Source organism: Nycticebus coucang, unplaced genomic scaffold (assembly GCF_027406575.1).
Source record: "Nycticebus coucang isolate mNycCou1 unplaced genomic scaffold, mNycCou1.pri scaffold_50, whole genome shotgun sequence".
Taxonomy (NCBI): Eukaryota; Metazoa; Chordata; class Mammalia; order Primates; family Lorisidae; genus Nycticebus; species Nycticebus coucang.
The window spans coordinates 1019416-1030308 of record NW_026515581.1 but is presented as its reverse complement, the minus strand read 5'-3'; the positions used below and the strand labels follow the sequence as shown (position 1 = coordinate 1030308).

General features: G+C 44.3%; 1 long non-coding RNA gene across 1 annotated transcript; it reads right to left on the bottom strand.

The window, feature by feature from the left end:
- Positions 1 to 2934: 2934 nt before the first annotated feature.
- On the bottom strand, positions 2935 to 9438 carry LOC128579400 (uncharacterized). The gene is made up of 3 exons (XR_008378139.1): positions 9329 to 9438; positions 8879 to 8988; positions 2935 to 3942 (listed from the first exon to the last, which is right to left on the bottom strand). It is a non-coding gene; the product is annotated as an uncharacterized LOC128579400 (long non-coding RNA).
- Between the last annotated feature and the right edge of the window lie 1455 nt (positions 9439 to 10893).

Genomic DNA, 10893 nt, shown 5'->3' with positions numbered 1-10893 from the left:
CCCATCTCTCCCCTCTCAGCCCTCTCCTGTAAACCGGGCCCAACAGCTGACAGGGCAGGGAGAGGCTTCCTGACTCTATGCACCTGAGCATTTGTGTCATCTTACCTGACAGTTGTGGACAAATCTAAAACAAATCATCCTATTTCAAAATTTAATATAGAGACAGAATCCTAGCACCACCTTTAACTTTAAAATGAAAGCAAAAGTTTTTCCTCAGTTATGAAAGATCAAGACAAATAAAACAGGCACCTTTGAATGGACTCATCCTAATAACTTCAACTAAGTACTGCGATGAGCGGAAAATCATCTAAACGCTAACATCAGGGATGAGGAGGAGAGTTCAAGACACCATGTTGGCCATAGGGAGCTACTGAGTATGTCCTGGAAGCCCTGGACAATGTGTTCACGTAAGAGAAGCCCTAATGAGCAGTGGACACTCATTATTCAAGTAACATTCCAACTCCAAGTCCCATAGACCAGGAGGAGGATGAACAGGACACAGTGCAGTCTCTTGGGAAAGGGCCAGGGTCTGTGCCACCACCCGCGCCACGCGCCCTCCCCAGGAGCGCCTTCCCCAGCACCGGGAGAGGCAGGACAGGAGACCAAGCCACCAGGACAGGAGCCTGGCAAAGTCGCCAAGGGCAGTCATGCCGAGAAAGGCCTAGAAGGGGGCGGGGGGTGGGGGGACACAGAAGTTTTACAAGAACCCGAGAAAATGTTCAACAACGGTGGGACAGGGGTAGACCCGCTTCCTTCTCCGTCTGTCCCCGGGAAGCGCCAGCTCCTCCTTTGCTCTTTAACAACTCTTTCCTGAGTGGCTCTGCTGCAGTTTGCTGATGTAGTCCCCAACTCATGCCTGCCTTTGGTGACTTATTAATGGACTGGCAAAGGCTGACGAAAATGCACTTAAGAGAAAAGAAATCGCCTCTCCGTGCCAAGACGCACAGGCTGCCCAGCACCTGGGGAAGGGCTCGCGTCGCCGGCCAGGAGAGGCTCCAGGCCCGCCTCGCCCCTTCCCGCTGTGGGCGCTGCTCTCGGGGCGGCCGGACTCGCCAGCCGTTGGGGTGCGGGGCTGTGAGCGCCTGTGCCGAGCGCGTGGTGACGCAGGGGCCGCGCCTCCTGGCACCGAGAGGACACCGAGTCCCTCGCTGACCGGTGTGGATGTGTATCCCTCCAGAGCGGTTGCCTGGCCGCACGCACCACCGGGGTCACGGGAACACGCGTGTCACTGCGCCCAACTCAGCCGGCCGCGGACCCCGCCGCACAGTGCGGGCAGCGACCCCCAGGTACACGCGGGGGCTGCGCGGCTGGGGGAGCAGGACCACTCACCCCCACCCCCACTCCGTCCTAAGGGGAAAGTGATTTCCTGCTGAGGAAGCATCCAGGAGTCGCCGCGCCCAGCCCGGGATGCCACCCGCGCCCTCCGCCGACCCTCTCCGCACGCCCGGGCTCACCTCCTGGGATCCAGCTTCCGTCGCTCCTCCAGTTTGGCGGTGGAGTGCGGGGCCGCAGCCATCGCTTCTGCTGCCTTCGCTGTCGCCACAGCCGCCACCGCCAGCGAGGCGCTGCACTGCTCGTGGCCGGGGCCGGAGTAGCGGGGCGGCGGGATCCCCTCGGGCGCGGGCGCGGGGCGCGAGGCGCCGCGGGGCCGAGCAGCGAGAAGTTGGAGCGGAGCGCTCAGCGAGCCCGGGCAGTCCCAACTCCGCGCCGGGCGGGCCGCACCGCGGGACGGGGAGCGCAGGGACGCAGGGAGGGTCCCAGAGCGGGCGAGACGGAGCCACCCTGGCGCGGGGACGCGGAAGACGGCGCGGGAGGACGGCTACGCGGCCCGTGGGGCGCTGAGCGAGCGAGTGTGAGCGCACGGACGCCGGCTCTGCTGCGCCTCCCGCAGGTCCTGCATGTCTATGGGGACCGCCGTCGTCCCTGCCGCTGACCACTGTGCTGCGCGGCCCACCGGGAGCCCCTCAGGAGCGAGCCGGGACGCGGCGCTCGGGGCTAGGGGACGGCAGCCGGGGCGCGGGCGGAGTCCATAATTGATTTTAAATACAGTTTTATTCATAGTTTATAACATTTTGATGGGAATTTAGCTTATGTTAGTTATATTCCTATTATAGTCATCACTCTTAAAGTTTGCTAACATATTTGTGTGATGTAAACAGATGATTTAATTTTCTGGGCCTCAGTTTCATCTTTTGTGAGTTGCTTCAGACATAAATATTGCTATCAGATTTCTTCCCAGCTCTGACAACCCTCTGTTCTTGAGTTACATTTGCCAGTTGAATTGTGATATGCTTGGCGTGTCTTGAAGCATAAACATGTGTTCTCTTTCTGGTGAGTTGAGTGTCCCAGCTACAATCAGAATGTATGACAAGGGGGAGAAAGGGGAGAGGACTAGATAATAAGAATTTTAGAATGAACTGAATTAGACAACCAGTTATTTGAAAGCATTTAAAGAATAGTAAGATGTGAGAAGAGCAATTTACTAATATATGTGTATACGTCCAAGGGAAGAGAAAATGTACAGTCTCCTTGAGACATCATTGTAACCAAGTTTCTTGAAATTACATTTGATATTCATTGGAGGAAAATTTCTCTTTCTTTGGGCAAATATATTACTTCATTCAATCTGAAGAAAAATCATGTTTAGTATTTAAAATTACAGATGAAGCTGAAAAATGTGAGCTTCAGATAAAGCTCAGATAAAGCTGAGATAATTTATCCAGTATCACTAAGCCAGCAATAGGTGAAAATGGAATTTGGACTTAGGTATTTTTTTTGTTGTTGTTGTTGTTGTGAGTCAATTAAAAAAACCCGTCTAATCTGTTTTTGCCCTCCATTTCTCTTCCTCTTCGAGGGTTTGGGAGCGTTCGAAAGCTTTGTCTTCAATGTCAGAAATCCTTTCTTCTGTTTGCTCCATTCTGTTACTGAGGGATTCTACTGTGTTTCTCAGATCTTTGAGGGCTGCAACTTCTTGTCTCAATGTGTGAAAATCTTGGGTCATTTGGTCTTTGAATTCATTGTATTCTTGAGATATCTTTTGGGTTACTGCTTGGAATTCTAATTCGATCTTATTTGCTATCCAGATTCTGAATTCAATTTCTAACATCTCAGCTATTTGTTTGTGCATGAGATCTTGTGCTGCCCCATTGATACTTGGGGGAGTTGACCAAATCTGATTATTCATATTGCCAGAGTTTTTCCATTGATTTTGCCTCATGATTGTTTTTCACCATTGCTTCTGGCTGTCCTCAGAGTTGGGGAGGTATCTCTCCAAGATAAGACACCAGCATGATCACTTTATTGTTGCTGGATCTTTATAGGGAGTGACCCTGTGTAGTTCCTCTGGGGCTGCCCCAGCCAGGGAATTCTGGTTGTGGAAACAGCTCCGGAGTGTAGCACACCTGGATCCAGCAACAGGGCGGGAGGTGGTGTGCATGGTTCTGGGAGTGCCTGGCACCCAGTGACTTTGGCACAGATAGCCCAAGGCTCCAGAAGTCTCTGGCCAGGAGAAGGGCTCTATGCAGAGTCAGGGAAGGCTCTGGAGGGCACACGGCTACCAGAGTCCCTGGCCAGATGAGTGGGCTGGTATGGAGGCAGGGAGGATACCAGAGGGAGGATGCAGTGTTGTGTGGCTCCCAAAGTTCCTGGTCAGGGCATGCGGAGACCTGGCAGTCACGGATCGCAGGTTGGGGGTCACGGCACAACTCTTATGGAGGTCTGGGCGGTGCCAAGCCCAGGTGTTTGAGGTTGCTATGAGCTGTGATGCCACGGCACTCTACCCAGGGCAACAGCCCAAGGCTCCAGTGTGCCAAAACCAATAATTTGAAGAAAATCAATATTCGTCTTATAAGGATCCCCGAAAGTGATGAAGTAGCTTCACAAGGCACAGAGTCACTTCTCCATGATATTACGAAGGAGAACTTTCTGACATGCCAAGAGATTCTGAAATTCAAATAGCAGACAGTTTCAGAAATCCAGCATGACTCAACCCAAATAAGACATCCCCCAGACACATCATAATCAATTTCACTAAAGTTAATATGAAGGAGAAAAATTTGAAAGCAGCCAGGCAAAAGAAAACCGTCACCTATAAGGGCAATAATATTAGAATAACTGCAGATCACTCTGCTGAAACCTTTCAAGCTAGAAGAGGATGGTCATCGACTTTTAATCTCCTAAAACAAAATAACTTTCAACCCAGGATCCTATACTCAGCAAAACTGAGTTTCATTTATGATGAAAAAATTAAATACTTCAATGACATTCACATGTTGAAGAAATTTGCCATAACTAAACCAGCTCTCCAGGATATTCTCAGACCTATCTTCCATAAAGACCAGCATAATCCTCCATCACAAAAGTAAACCCACCCAGAAAATTTTGATCAAATTTCAACTTCCACAGTCACAAAAGGATTAAAAATGTACACCAGTCTTCTCAAAAGGCTTATCAATATTCTCAATTAATGTCAATGGTTTAAATTGTCCTCTAAAGAGGCACAAATTGGCTCTCAAAAGGCTTACCAATATTCTCAATTAATGTGAATGGTTTAAATTGTCCTCTAAAGAGGCACAGGTTGGCTGACTGGATAAAAAAACTCAAGCAAGATATCTGCTGCATACAAGAATCACATCTTACACTAAAAGACAAATATAGACTTAAGGTGAAGGGATGGTCATCTATACTCCAGGAAAATGGAAAACAGAAAAAAGCAGGCATTGCAATCCTATTCGCACATGCAATTGGCTTTAAACCAACTGAAATAGGGAAGAATAAGGATGGACACTTCATATTTGTCAAAGGTAATACTCAATGTGATGAGATTTCAATTATTAATATTTATGCACCCAACCAGAACGCACCTCAATTTATAAGAGAAACTCTAACAGACATGAGCAACTTGATTTCCTCCAGTTCCATAGTAGTTGGAGATTTTAACACCCTTTAGCAGTGCTGGATAGATCCTCCAAAAGGAAGCTAAGCAAAGAAATTTTAAACTTAAACTTAACCATCTAATATCTGGACTTCTACAGAACATTGCATCCCAACAAAACTGAATACACATTCTTCTCATCAGCCCATGGAGCATACTCCAAAACTGACCACATCCTCCACCACAAATCTAACCACAGCATATTTTAAAAAATAGAAATTAGTCCTTGCATCTTCTCAGACCATCATGGAAAAGAAGTTGAACTCAGTAACAACAGAAACCTGCGTACCCATACAAAAACATGGAAGCTAAACAACCTTATGCTGAAGGATAGATGGGTTATAAATGAGATTAAGGAGATCACCAAATTTTTGGAACAAAACAACAATCAAGACACAAATTACCAAAACCCCTGAGATACTGCAAAGGCAGTCCTAAGAGGGAAATTAATAGCACTGCAAGCCTTCCTCAAGAAAACGGAAAAAGAGGAAGTTCATAACTTAATGGGACATCTCAAGCAACTGGAGAAGGAAGAACATTCCAACCCCAAACCCAGCAGAAGAAAAGAAATAACCAAAATCGTAGCAGAATTAAAGGAAATTGAAAACAAAAGAATTATACAACAGATCAATAAATCCAAAAGTTGGTTTTTTGAAAAGATCAATAAAATAGATAAACCTTTGGCCAACCTAACCAGGAAAAAAAGAGTAAAATCTCTAATCTCATCAATCAGAAATGGTAATGATGAAATAACAACAGACCCCTCAAAAATTCAAAAAATCCTTAATGAATACTACAAGAAACTCTACTCTCAGAAATATGAAAATATGAAAGAAATTGACCAATACCTGGAAGTACACCACCTAACAAGACTTAGCCAGAATGAAGTGAAAATGTTGAACAGGCCTGTATCAAGTTCTGAAATAGAATCAACTATACAAAATCTCCCTAAAAAGAAAAGCCCAGGACCAGATGGCTTTAAGTCAGAATTCTACCAAACCTTTAAAGAAGAACTAGTACCTATATTACTAAATCTCTTCCAAAATATAGAAAAAGAGGGACTATTACCCAACACAGTCTACAAAGCAAAAATCACCTTGGTCCCCAAACCAGGGAAAGACCCAACAAGAAAAGAAAATTATAGACCAATATCACTAATGAATATTGATACTAAAATACTCAATAAGATCCTAACACACAGAATCGAACAACACATCCAAAAAATTATACACTATGACCAAGTGGGAATTATCCCAGGGTCTCAAGGCTGTTTCAATATACGTAAATCTATAAATGTAATTCAGCACATAAACAAACTAAAAAATAAGTACCATATGATTCTTTCAATTGATGCAGAAAAAGCTTTTGATAATATCCAGCATTCCTTCATGATTAGAACACTTAAGAAAATTGGTATAGAAGGGACATTTCTTAAACTAATAGAGGCCATCTATAGCAAACCCACAGCCAATATTGTATTGAATGAAGTTGAATTGAAATCATTACCACTTAGATCAGGCACCAGACAAGGTTGCCCATTGTCTCCATTGCTCTTTAACATTGTAATGGAAGTTTTGTCCATTGCAATTAGGGAAGAAAAGGCAATCAAGGGTTTCCATAGGGTCAGAAGAGATCAAACTTTCACTCTTTGCAGATGATATGATTGTATATCTGGAAAACACTAGGGATTCTACTACAAAACTTTTAGAAGTGATCAAGGAATACAGCAATGTCTCAGGCTACAAAATCAACACCCATAAATCTGTAGCCTTTATATATACCAACAATAACCAAGCCAAAAAAAACAGTCAAGGACTCTATTCCTTTCACAGTAGTGCCAAAGAAGATGAAATATTTGGGAGTATACCTAACGAAGGACGTGAAAGATCTCTACAAAGAGAACTATGACACTTTAAGAAAAGAAATAGCTGAAGATGTTAACAAATGGAAAAACATACCATCCTCACGGCTGGGAAGAATCAACATTGTTAAAATGTCTATACTACCCAAAGCAAGATATAATTTTAATGCAATTCCTATTAAAAATCCATTGTCATATTTTAAAGTTCCTGAAAAAATAATACTTCGTTTTATTTGGAATCAGAAAAAAACTTGAATAGCCAAAACATTACTCAGCAATTAAAAACACAGCAGGAGGAATCACAGTACCAGACCTGAGACTGTACTATAAATCGACAGTGATCAAAACAGCATGGTATTGGCACAAAAACAGAGAAGTAGATGTCTGGAACAGAATATAGAACCAAGAGATGAATCCAGCTACTTACCCTTATTTGATCTTTGACAAGCCAATTAAAAACATTCAGTGGGGAAAAGATTCCCTATTTAACAAATGGTGCTGGGTCAACTGGCTGGCAACCTGTAGAAGATTGAAACTGAGACTGAAGACTGAGACTCACACCTTTCACCATTAACTAAGATAGACTCTCACTGGATAAATGATTTAAACTTAAGACATGAAACTATAAAAATACTTGAAGAAAGTGCAGGGAAAACTCTTGAAAGAATGGGCCTGCGTGAATATTTTATGAGGAGGACTCCCCAGGCAATTCAAGCAGTATCAAAAATACACTACTGGGACCTGATCAAACTAAAAAGCTTCTGCACAGCCAAGAACATAGTAAGTAAAGCAAGCAGACAGCCTTCAGAGTGGGAGAAAATATTTGCACGTTATACCTCCGATAAAGGTCTAATAACCAGAATCCAGAGAGAACTCAAACCTATTAGCAATAAAAGAACACGTGAGCCCATCTCAGGGTGGGCAAGGGACTTGAAGAGAAACTTCTGTAAAGAAGACAGATGCATTATCTACAAACACATGAAAAAAAGATCATCATCCTTAATCATCAGAGAAATGCAAATCAAAACTACTTTGAGATATCACCTAACCCCAGTAAGAGTAGCCCACATAATAAAATCCCAAAACCAGAGATGTTGGTGTGGATGTGGAGAAAAGGGCACACTTCTACCCTGCTGGTGGGAATGCACACTAATACGTTCCTTCTGGAAGGATGTTTGGAGAATACTTAAGAGACCTAAAAATAGATCTGCCATTTGATCCTATAATTCTTTTACTGGGTATATACCCAGAAGACCAAAAATCACAATATAACAAAGACATCTGCACCAGAATGTTTATTGCAGCCCAATTCATAATTGCTAAGTCATGGAAGAAGCCCAAGTGCCCATCGACCCACGAATGGACCAGCAAATTGGTTTCAAGAAACTTGGGAACCACCACATCTCAGGGAGACTGTAAACATTTGTAAATATCATTTAATTTTAATATACCTTTATTCCAAATTAAATATATGATATTATTTTTTAGGAAGTGTTAGAAGGATGATCTTGAAGTCCAGCAATGTCAGAATGCTGTATCACCTAAATCTTAGAATCTTTGCATTAAGCCAACAACAACTTGTAAAAGTTTTACCTTCTTTTCCATAACGCCTCTTGTTACACCCACCTTTCACAGATTTTATTTTATCTCAGCTTAGTGGAAACATTTTTTGTTCTGGGATGGAATGGCCTGTAATTTTTTATTGGATTACCAGAATCATAAAGAAGTTTAAAATGCCCACCAAGCCCACTTCTTAAAAAAAAAAAAAAGAAGAAGAAGAAAGGATGATTAAAAAAATCCATGTACTCTGTGTCTGGTTGTTGATTATGGGAATGTGGATACAGCTCCCATCTTGTTGCCTCTATTTCTTAGATATATATTCTTAAGGATTTACCTATTCTTTCCAAGCATCAACATCCATTTTTAAGTGTTTATTGTTTGGTTGGTTGGTTCTTTTCGATAGTGAGTATCGTAGTTCATATCTCCAAAGTTTTGTGTGATGATACATGCTTTAAATAATGCCTGATATACAGCAAATATTTAATAAATATAAAATGTATTATTACTATGGGGTATATACCTACCATGGAAATCAGATGACTTATGATCAATAAGAAGCAGAATTACCAAAATATTATCCAATGCTCAAGTGTGCTTTTCACAGAATCGTAGTAATGTGGTTCATGGAGGAAAGCTAAGACCAAGAAAGTGATTATTTAATATAATTTATTAAGTTGAAGTACCTTTCAGAAATCAAGATATATTGAGTGCTTGTTAGGTGTCCAGCCTGTGTTAAGTGCTGGATATGTTAAACAAAAACACGTATGGTATAGTACTGTATATAAGGAAGATAAACTTTCATCAAATGATCTTGTAAATTAACATATACTTGCAACTGACATATACAGTAAGGGGAGAAAGACTTAAAAATGTGAAATTAAAGGCTGCTCTAGAATTATGGAATATGACCAGGCAGGTGATGAACTTTCAAAATGATGAAATTCTGAATTTCCTAAATGTCTTTAATTACTTACCCCAAATCCCAGAGGCTTTTGCAGACAGGATATAGTCTGTAGACTAGCCTTGAAGTAAATAGGAGATCACATTTTAAAATGAGTGCAAGCAGGAACATTAAAAAGCAAGGTGTTTATCTTACAGCAAGTGTGATTTAATTCAGTCATAAATATTGTTAAGCACTTAAATTTGGCTGCCTTCCTGTAAAAAATAAAACAGAACAGAACAACCTATAATCACAGAATATGTTGGACAAGTCTAGGTGACTGCTTTAAGAATAACTGCAAATCGCCCTTCGCTCCTCGGAACTTCGAGTCGTTCTGCAACGTGGCGGTGGCCGGGCCCAGCGAGGGAGGCGCGGACCCGGAGCGCCAGGCGAGCGCCGGACGCCGGGGCCGCAAAGCCCTCGGGACTGACTCCCTGCGCTCCCGGCCGACTGCGGCCGCGCCCGCCCCGCCCGGGGCCCCTCCGGGCGCCATTACCTTGGATGCCGGTCTGGTGGGACATGGTGGCGGCCGCGGGCTTCCGGCTCCGGCGCTGAGTGCTGCAGCGGCCCCGGCCGGCGGCTCCAGGAAGTGGCAGCTCCTCCGCCTGCCCGCACGTCATCCGCCCGCGACCCGCCGCCGCCCCGCCCCGCCCCGCGAGCCCGCGGCGTCCCCGGCCGTCCCCGCCGCCGCTCCGCCCCGCGAGCCCGCACGCGGCAGGTCCGGCCCTCGGCCCCCGCCCAGCTCTCCGCCTGGGGCACGGCTCCTGCTCGCCGCCGCCTCGCCCGCTCCTCCGGGGAAACCTGCCGCCGAGCCGGCGGGGAGCTCTGCGCTCGGATGTCTGCCCTCCAGCGACCCCGCCGACGCCGCCATTCGCTGGCTCAGCGAGGGGATGCTCCGAAACGGAAGTGACTCTTTCACTGAACGGGCGTTTTTCAGAGTTAAAAAGCTGCGCACAGCATCTTCGTTTACTCTTCCCGGAATTCACACAATTTGATGTAAAGAAAAGGCCTATCGCCCATTTTTAAAAATAGAATTAGTCTACTGTAGACTGCCTCCGTCAGTCCCCCCTCTCCCTGTGTTTTAAATTGAGTTAATTTCTCACCGTCAGCTTTTTTCTTCCCTGTTGGGCACTTTTAGAGACCCAGAGAGCTGCTGAGAGTGGTAAGATTAGCTGACTTGTGTATTCCTACCCTTACAAACTAACTGTTTTAGGTAGGCCGTTTATTTTTTTAAACCAGTAATTACGCAGAAGTCTCCCTGATAAATTTGTCAGCTAATAATAGCAAGCATTATTAAAAATATTTTTCCATTTCTGCTTGTGTGAACATGCATTTCCCATGTGAAAGGCTGAGTTAGAAGTTGTTTTTGTATTGCTTTTCTACTGCTGATAAAGCTAGTTCTTGTTTTTAAGGCCTTGAAGTGACAGTTATACAAAGTTACCAGCTGCTAATGAACAAATGCTTTGTTCAAGCCAATACTCTAAGCGTAAGTTACTATATCACTCTTCAAATACTGCGCAATGTATTTTTAGTTGTGAAGTAGCAGGCCTGCAATTGTTTTTAATTATAGGGATAACAGCAGAGTTGTTCCCTGCTATC